Raw genomic sequence first — 8,052 nt, 5'->3', positions numbered from 1 at the left:
AGTACTAGGGTTATAATGTTAACCAAGATTGGCATTGCCCCTGCTCCCTCTGAGCTTACAACCAAGGAGAGAGAACTGAGAATTAAATCAGCAATACAAATACCCTATGTCGCTATTCCTACTTTTTCACCTTCCATTGGCTTTTCAGCTCTGTGCAGTCAAGCTCCTGCCTTTCAAACCTGCTGATCTTTTATTCAGGCAAAGTCACCAGGTAAATTTTCATTGACCAATCCAATGATGATCTATCAGTCTTCATCTTGCCTTTCTTCCTCACAGCACAGTTTCCTATTCTGTTCTCATTAAAATATACTCTACCCCAAATTTCTGTGACCTCCCGACCTTCCTCATTTGCCTTAGAACTCTCTGTCCACTGATAGTTCCTCCTGCTTCTCATTGAAAGTTGCTATTTTCTGGGGCTTTGTCCTTGGCCCTCTTCCCTTGGCATTGGGTGTCCTCCCTAAATGACTTTATGCTCCCAACAGTTTAGCCACTCTTTCTATTACAAACAACTCTCAAATTTATATCTTTAGCTCAGACTTCTCTCTTGAGCTCCAGGTTCATGTATCAGCCACCTACAGGACATCTGTATCTGGATGTCCCTCTTTCAATTCTAATCTGTTAGATCTAAAACTGAATTGGTTTTCAAAACGAAGTCTATGTCTACAGACTGGTTTAGTGGCTTTACCACATACTTCAGCACCCAACACTAACGCCAGGACTTTACCCTAAATCTTTGCCACTTTCTGATACCTTTCAATGTCTTTTTTTTTTTTTAATGTATTTTTAATCTGCTCCCTTGCCTCCTTGGGCAAGCCCACTTAATGCCCAAATTCAAGCCCTCACCATTCCAGGCCTGAACTAGTACTGTAGCCTCTTAGCTGGTCATCCCGCCTCATTCTCCCCCTCTCTAGGCAACACTATCACTAATGCCACAGTGAGCCTCTAAAATGTAAATCTAATCATGATGGACTTCTACTTAAAATCTTTTAATTTTTCCCCTTACCCCTGGATAAAATATAAACTGCTCACTATAATTTGAAAAACGCTTCATGACCTGGCTTGTGCCTATAACCCCAAGCTTATATCCTGCTGTTTCCCTCTCTTCCCTGCCCTATACCCTGTGCTCTGCTGTACCTATTGCTCTTTCTCAAACCCGCCATGCTGGTTCAAGCCCTATGTCATCCAACATGATCCTCCTTGGAATACACTTCCTGGAACATTCCTTTTCCTGGGATACACTTACTCCATGTTTCCACCTAGTGAATTCCTGCTCATTCTATAGCGGGCCTTGCCAGCCCCATGGCTCCCCCACCCCCACCCCAGCTCACTCCACAACTTTATCTCCTCTGAGTCTATGTTTGATGTCTTAGATGCACCTAAGAGCATCTGTTTGAATTCTGTGTTTATTCATTGGGACTTTGACTGCTGAGAGCAGAGCCCCTTGAGGGCAAGGACATGGTCTTATTCATTTTGCATCCCTAGGTACCGTTCCAAGAGCCTGGTGTTCAAATGCTTGTGAATCAATGAGGGAATGAATGAATGAAGTGTGGTGAGATAATAATGTATGGAACAATACACACTAGTCAGTGGAGAAAGGCATTTTACAGCCATGGTGGTGTTGAAAGACGGGAAATACAGTCCTCTCACTGGCTATTAAGTGTTTTACATCAGATCCTTTCTGAAGTGTTAAAAGTTAAATCAATTTCCAGGAAAACATGACTGCCGATGTAAAATATGCCCTAAGGGGAATATTTCCCCTCCTAATACTTTCCATGCATATGAAAGGGAAAAGTCCACCCATCACACATGTTCAGTGTTGTCATCTAGAAGCTCATGCCCTTATATTTCTCCAGGACCTAATTTGCAAGCTAGTAAATCAGTATGTTGGCCAGGGATCAGTCAATGCACAAAGTTGGCAGGTTCTTTGCAGTGTAACGAGTCATCTCCCTGTCAGTACCTGGTCAGGTCTGGCTGTGAGACAGGGCAGGCCGAAGGGGCCAAAAGGGACCAGGCCAATCTGGACAGACATGAGGAACAATGCTCCATGGAGGCCAGGGTCACCACGAGGGCAAGGATGGAGAGCCATGTCCACCCTAGAAGACAGATACTGGATTCTGGGGGTGCCCATGATGAAGCCAAAGGAGGTATCAGGTCACCACTTAAGGGATCCACACGTGTTAAGAAACACTGATAAGACGGGCATAATGTCCTGTGATAGAAGTCCCATGTGAGGGCAGAGGCAGAGACCAAAGGCCATGGGCAGAAGTCAAGGTACAGGTTCAGACTGGACACAAGGGAGCACAAAAAGAAGAGAAAGCAGTGACACAGTTTCCCTAAGAGACAAAACTCACACTATAAGACAATGGCAATATAGTATTGATCCTGGATCAGTGGCATTCTTTGTGTATATAGATAAGGACTGCATACTGGACATTTTTGGGTTTTGTGTGCCCAGAACTACTTCCCCATATGCTTCTGGTAGTAAAACCTATCTTTCCAGCAGAAAGCCCATTCCTTGTGGTTTGAGTGGAGCTAGCCTCATCCACCCCTGGCTCCAGGGTGGGCACATGACCCAGACCTGACTTCACGTTCCTTCCCTGGGCTTCGGGCTCCCTAAGGTAGCTTATTATAGGTCTCGGGCATGTGGCAGCCATACTGCTTACCTAGCTACAGAATGAATAGGCAGAAACAAGTACAAGTGACAGATGCAGTGAGGGTCAGAGACTCAGTAACATCATTTGATCCCTGAAGCAAGAGGCTACCTCTGAAATTCCTTTTAAAAGAAGTTAGAATTGGGTGTCTGCAGCCAAAAGAGTCCTTTTCTCTTAAAGGCCAGTGTGCACAGCTCCTAAGAGCATGCAGGGCTTGGCAGCTGCCTGAGGCTAGGTTTGCAGTGTGGGCAGAACACTGGATCTTCTGAGAAATTCTCACAATTCTCAATGTGACTACCAGATTTTATGTTGAGATTTGTTTTTCAAAAGAGAAGGGAAGTCTTTATTTTTTGGTCACTGCTGTTATCTTTTCTGCTCCTTTTTGTTTCTCATCCTTTTCACACCCACACTCAACGTTCTGGATGAGGGGAGGGAAGGGGCTGGTTATATGACAATACTAGACCACTTTAAGCCACCATAGGATGGCCAGCAGTCCATACGATGGCCAGCAGTCATTCTCTGGATACTCAGGGTCGTCCTGCTTAGTGGAGGGGAAGGACGCCTATACCACAATTACCTGTCATCTGAGAAGTCAGCATAGGCCTGACCTCCCTTGGGGTTTAGTTTCCCCCTAAAACTAAAGCAGAGATAGAGCTCTACCTCATCCTACTCCCTGCGGGATCCCAAAATGGCCCTGTATAATTAGCCTGAAGACATTCCCTGCTGTTTGTTTGTCACGAAAACAAGTAGAAAGCACTAGAAAAAAAGAGTAGTTATTTAGAGGTAAATAGCAAGGCAAGGTTGGAAATGTTTGATCTCATATAGAGATATGGCCTTTGTGTTCCCCAAGTAATTACTTTTGGTTTACTTTTTTATAAAAATGCACTGAGATTTGAAGGTTAGTAAGAATGAACAATAAAATTAGGTACTAAAAACAAACAAGGCTCTCAGGGGATAGATCCAAATAAGAGAAAGCCGAAGTCTTGGCACTTCTCTTAGTTGCAAAAAAACAGACCTCACAAGTTTTGTCAGCCATTCTGTATCCATCAGACTTTCTTTACCTACCCGAATTAACCTGGAGAGGGAATCTGAAAGTTTGAGTCAAAGTCTTTGATTTTCAGATAAGAGAGCACATCAGCTTTCAGAGAAAATTCCAGGTGTCCTATGTTTCTTCATTATAAAACCCTCTCTGTGATCTGTATTCCAGAAAATTTTGAATCACATTTCTGCAAGGTACAAATAGCCCTGATGAAGATGTGTCAGGGTTAAAACACTAATAAACCAAGCAGGTGGTGGCCAAATTGGAGAGGATGTTTGATCCTCTCCCAATTTCCCACTGCTGTAAAGACAGAGACCAATAGTAAATCATTTTTTATAGTCAGTTCTCCTGTTTTTTAAGAATAAGAAATCATTTTAGAAGACCTTTTTTTTTTTCTAGCAAGGGCTTCCTGACATCAGCACGCAGCTCACAAAATAGAAGGAAAGAACGGAAACCACATCCAGAAATAATCATCTCCCAGCCACTTGTAATGGATTATGTTAAAGGGGCCATTGACTAAATTAGTGGGGTGGTGTTTCATAAAAAGTTATGTAAATCTTAAAGGGAGGTAACGCTCTTCTCATTATACTTGGGGATGAGGAGATTGTGAGACACAAGATTTTGCTACAGAACAGTGGCTTTGCTTCATTTCTTCTTATGCCACCAAATTTAGCAGACAATTTGAATAAAACCGTCGCCTCACATACTCATATAAACTGGATCTTATTGCTAGTTGGGGCCATACTGAAAAGCACGAGACTAATGGAGCCAAACTCCCCACAACTGTTTGATCAATTTGCTATCCCTTTATTTTTTTAATTTTTTTTTAGAAGAGCAAAGTTGCATTTTCCTCAGCCCTTACTCAACCAGGAGAGAGTAGAAAGTTAGTACTACTCTTTTTAAACTTGTAAATGGGATTCTTTATCTCAGAGGCCCAATCACGATTTCAAAGAGAAGATTTTTATTTTTAAGAGATTCTTTCTTTAATTGGTTACTTAGTCTGTTCTAGAAAACTGTACAAACTCACTGGAATCACCTTGATCTATATGGTTCAAGAAAGGGCAAATCCTACCACAAGGAACACAGCATGGACATCGGAATGCAGTTATCTGGATAATAATACTTAACAACTTAGGTGGATGAAGTACTTTCCCCTTTAATGCCTCAGTCCACACTTCCCTCTGCTATCACTATGCTAGTCGCATTACGTTCAGAGGCAATCAGATGCATGCGACAATTGCTTTTTAAGTACCACAGAACTCGCTGCAGTAATTCAGTTGGTTTCAACCATTCTCCAAACAAAAATATTTGTGCTAAGTATGTTTTAACACAAAGGCTCCGAGTTTGTAAATTGTTTATTATTATTATTATTATTATTGGAAACTGACATACACATTCCCCTGCACTCCATCACCCTGCATTGAAAATGTAACAGAAGCAAAGATTGAGAAGAAGCTGAAAGGAATGAAGAGCCTTTCCAACCTTTTGAAATGCCCAGAATAGTAATGCACATATATTGTATATGCAATAACCCTGCAGTAAAGAGAAAGACATACAGAAAAGAGAGTGTTGCATAAAAGCTTGGGTAATTGTACATTTCAAATAGTAAGGGGAGATGTCAAAGCGTTTTGTTATTTGTAGTACCTGTTTAACTGTAATTCTATATTCCACATTATGTGAAAATCTGAGTTTGAGCAAAGTTAGCTTTTTTTCTCTTTAATTACCCAGGTACTGTGCCCAGAGATAGGGCTGTAGCTATAGAGAGACCCAAAGGGCCAGAGGGAGTGACTGATTAGGTCAATACTGAATCCTCTCCGAACCAGGAGGATGGCTTTCACCTGGCAGCCTTGGAAAGTTGTTCTCCCTTCGGAGTCTCTTTCCTATAAGCAGAGTCTGCCCCCACGTGGTGAAAGCAAGGGGTTGCTCTTAATTTCCCTGGAGCCTCTTGCTCTAGGTCAGCGGAAGGGTATCTGTAGCAACCCATGCCTTTTGACCACCATCCTACCTTTGAGCTGCTTTTTACTGCCTCTCTCCCCTCTGTCCTCCTTCCCCCTTTCTCTCTTGTTCTCTTTCTTTTTGTCTTTCCTTTTCTTCCCATCTACTTCTTCCTTCCTCCTTGCCTTCCAGAGCCTTCCACAGTATTATTATTTAGCAGCCCATCCATGAGGGCTGAAACTGATGCAGACCTTCTGTCTGGGGAGAGAATTTGGATTCTGATTTAAGAAATTTAGACAATATGGTTTCAATAAATAATTAAATAATAATCACCTTAAGAGGTAATACCATGACATCTAGAGAGCTCAGCACATACTGAATGAGCAATCAGGAAGCACAGGTTTCACTGGCCTTGACCCTGTCCCTGGATTATGATATGAATGTAATATGTTTGTATGAAAACTAAGAAATCTGGACAGAAGTGCAGCTTCATAGAGAAACGGAGGCAGGAAGACACTAAAGTGGGTTCCTCTGCCTTCTTCAAAGAAAAGCAGAAGGGCAACTTACCCATCATGTCCACCAGCAAATCAGCAAGCCACCCAAGCACACACAACAGAAGTAATCAAAAACAATGTCATTATGCAAATGTGACCACAAGATGAAGCTCCTCATTCCAATCAGGGCCCTATTCCAACCAGCCTGTCATCCCTAGGACCATCCTGAGCAACCAGTCCATCCTGGATATCATTTTCATCATACCACCTCCCTACACAGAAACCTTCAAAGCTGTATTTCTTCAAATAGATCCTCAAAGGTATGACTCTTCAAAGGTATATTGCCTTCAAAGTCTAAATACCTTGTACATTCAGGATCTCGCTCTCTCTCGCTCTCTCTCTCTTTCTCACACACACACACACACACACACACACACACATGAATAGTCCCAACCTACTCAAGGTCCCTACTTCTAGCCACTTTTCTCTTCCTGGGTGTCCTCCAATGTCCATCTGCTTCTTGCCTTCATGCTTTTGCATTTGCTGTTTCCTAACCCAGAATGGTCTGACTCAAGGCCTACAGTCTTTTGTGGAGCTGATGTCAGTCTGGAAGTCCCTTTTTATTTAACAAAACTGAAACTGCAGTACTGCACAGAGCAAGACATGTCACCCAAGGAGATGTAAGTTGAGGGCATTTTCAGACCCATATGAAAGCCTCATGTTGAGATATAATGCATATATTTTAATACAATGTAATTTACAGAGCCATTAATCTTCCAAGGCAGGAGGTGGGGTGGGCTGGGGAGGGGGAAGATAAACTAACAATAAAGAATTCACACGGCTCACGCTATTGCCAGAATCCTGAGATGGAATTATGGCCCCATAACTCAAAGTTGGTCAGCTCTTTCCATTTTCTAATGGATGTATCGGAGGCTTGTGTTCCTGCTCACTTTCCCTGTTTACTCTCTAGCTTCCACTCCCTTCCAGTCACACCAAAAAGCCCCCTAACCACTTCATGATCTGCCTCAGAGGCAGAAAGTGTGGCAAGTTAGTTAAGCTGTATCTTTGTTGAGGAAATGCAGAAGGATCTCCCCATAGCACCCCCCAATCCAAGGACGGGGCACGAGATTGTGGTGGGAAAACCCCTCTTTCATAGCAGCTGTAAAAATGCCATGGAGCATCCGCCCATTGCCTCTAGATTTGGCTGGCACTGCTCCCTCCCAGGAGCAAAAACACATGGTGTACAAAATACCCACAGGTAAGGGAAGACCTAAATACCACTCAGATATTACATCACATGTCCATTTGCATGAAAATCCAGACGAGTATTTACCTAAGTGTAATCTGTCAATCCACTGAATCAGAATCATCTGGCATGATCATTTGAAATGCAGGTTCCTAGGCCAGCATCCCAGACCTATACTGTCAGAATCCCAGGGGTAGAGCCTTGGAAGATAGATGTACAAGGGGCAGTTGCAGCCATTCTTATCCATGCTAACATTTAAGAACCTCCCTTCCAAGTATTTACTCTGTTTTCCTTCATTGTGCTAAATGCAATATTCCAGGCAGGGCCTACCTTGGACAAAACCATGGAATAACTAAAGGTATCAAAATCCATGCATTACAAACCCACCTCTGCCCCTGTACCTACCTCCTCAAAGCAGCCCTCTTGATGCCACAGCCCTGAAGGTTTATCAGTGCACTCCTACTGCCCCTGGTCTCCCTTGAAGCTCCAACCCGGACTTAGTTTACTCACGTGAGCACTATATGAGCATCTAGACCTTTCCCTCCAACAAAATGTTATCTCATCTCTGCTTGATTTTCCCAGGATTTTGCCATTCATTGGATGACAGCTAACCAGTTTGGTCTGATCACTAACCCATGCTAAAAAGGGTTAATGAATGGGTACTTCTTGCACTTTGTCAGTGTCAAA

This window comes from Halichoerus grypus, chromosome 12 (assembly GCF_964656455.1).
Source record: "Halichoerus grypus chromosome 12, mHalGry1.hap1.1, whole genome shotgun sequence".
Lineage (NCBI taxonomy): Eukaryota > Metazoa > Chordata > Mammalia > Carnivora > Phocidae > Halichoerus > Halichoerus grypus.
Note: the sequence above shows the minus strand (reverse complement) of the source record.